Consider the following 2,363-nt stretch of genomic DNA (forward strand, 5'->3'; position numbering starts at 1 on the left):
GCTGCACCAGGCAACTTTGAGCTGCTTGCGGATGTCATGAATGGGGCACCCGTGGCTGCACACAGAAAATTCCCACGGGTCAATTGCAATGATGCCCATGGGAAGGTGATCGATTGTGCCGATGTGTTGAGGGTTGGCGTGGATGACTAGAAGGTGCCTCATTAAATTGATTTCTTTATCCAGGTCTCCCATCGGTTCATGTATTATGAAATGTTCTTTAATGAAACTGGGGAGAATCGTGAGGAGTGTGTGAAACATGAGTTGTTCCCGGGTTTCTTCATCTTTTTTTTTTTTTTTATGTGAGGAAGAAGGAACCAAAGGCAATGGGCCTGCAAAACTGTTCCTTCCAAGAGAAAAACAAAATACAAGAGAGAGCCAAATTCAAGATCTATTTATTTCAAGATGCCTGGACACACTGCGTTTGAAAGACTGGAGATCATAGGAAACAGGAAATACAGACAGAGGGAGACAGTTCCAGAGTTCACCTGTTGCATAAATGAAGGGCTAGGAGTAACGGCTATCTCTTGCATTAGAGAGTTTGACAGAAAAGGGGTGAGAGTTTCCTGCTAGACGGGTGCTACGCGCCTGTCGTAGAAGTGGAGGAATGCATGCAAACAGTTCAGAGGAACAGTGACCATTGAAGTAGCGATAGAAAAGAGATAAAGATGCAACACTGCGGCGAAGACACAGAGGTTGAAGGGAGTCAGTAAGAGGGGGGGAGTTAATGAGACGAAAAGCCTTTGACTCCACCCTATTGAGACGAGCAGTATGAGGGGAGCCTCCCCACACATGAGAGTTTTACTCCACACAGGGGCGGATAAAACCTCTGTAGAGAGTCAACAATTGTGCAGGGGTAAAGAAGGAACGGAGTCGGCCTAGCACACCCAATCGCTTGGAAGTAGATTTTACAAGAGATGTAATATGATCTTTCCAAGACAAGTCCCGAGCAAATGAAACCCCAAGCATGTTCAACGATGATGCAGGATTAAGTTGAATAATATTAAACATAAGTGGGTACACCTGTGGAAGATTTTGTCGGGTTGATAGGTGCAAAAACTGAGTCTTTGATGCATTAAAAACAACCAGATTATTTTTACCCCAGTCAGAGATACGAGCCAATTCAGACATTAGGTGTGCCATAGCCTCATCCCTTGCCTGTTGATGTAACTGCTGAGATGGACATTGTGGGAATCGAATGGAAAGGTGAAGGATGGAGTCATCAGCGTATGAGTGGATAGGGTTAGATGTACAGCTTACAAGGTCATTGATGAATAAAAGGAAGAGAGTTGGTGATAGGACAGAGCCCTGAGGAACACCACTGTTAATAGATCTAGGAGAAGAATGATAGCCGTCTAAAACAGCGGCTATAGAATGACCAGAAAGGAAGTTAGAGATGAATGCAAAGACAGAAGGATAGAAATCGTAAGACGGCAGTTTGGAAATTAAAGATTTATGCCAGACTCGATGGAAAGCCTTTGAGATGTCAAGTGCAATGGCAAAGCTTTCGCCAAAGTCCCGAAAGGAGGATGACCAGGAGTCTGAAAGGTAGGTGAGAAGATCGCCTGTGGAGCGTCCCTGACAGAACCCATACTGACGATCAGAAAGAAGGTTGTGACAGGAAAGATGCATTAAAATTTTTCTATTAAGAATAGACTCAAAAACTTTTGAGATGCAGGATGTTAAAGCAATTGGACGATAGTTAGAGGGCTGGGAATGGTCACCCTTCTTTGGGACTGGCTGAATGAGAGCAAACTTCCAGCAAGAAGGAAAGGTACAAGTTGAGAGACAATAGCGAAAGAGTTTGCCTAGGCAGGGTGTAAGCACAGAAGCACAGTTCTTGAGAACAAAAGGAGGGACTCCATCAGGCCCATATGCCTTATTAGTACTGAGGCCAGTAATGGCAGAAAATACATTAGCTGAAGAAATTTTAATGTTAGCCATGAGGAAGTCAGAGGGAGGAAGTGATGGAGGAACAGAACAGGAATCGTCTAAGGTGGAATTGGAGGAGAAAGTCTGAATGAAGAGATCTGCTTTATCATTAGAAGAAATAGCTACAGAGCCATCAGAGTAGAAAAGAGGAGGGAAGGATGATGAGGTAAAGTTGTTAGAAAGGTTTTTGGCAACGTGCCAGAAGGAGCGGGAAGAGTTCGAGTTAGAGAGTTGAGAGCATTTTGTATGGATGAAATTATTTTTAGCAGAGCAAAGAATAGACTTAGCACGATTCCGAGCAGAAATGTATAAAAGATGTGATTCAGGGGTGGGTTGGCCCTCTCCTTGTTGCGGACAGCATTAGAACAAGCGTGATTAACCCGCCCCGTCCCGACGACGTATGGGTACGTCACCACGATTTGCATTTGCCAGTC

The sequence above is a fragment of the Coenobita brevimanus genome, chromosome 21 (assembly GCF_032717465.1).
Source record: "Coenobita brevimanus isolate Jiangsu-jjx chromosome 21, ASM3271746v2, whole genome shotgun sequence".
NCBI classification, from domain to species: Eukaryota; Metazoa; Arthropoda; class Malacostraca; order Decapoda; family Coenobitidae; genus Coenobita; species Coenobita brevimanus.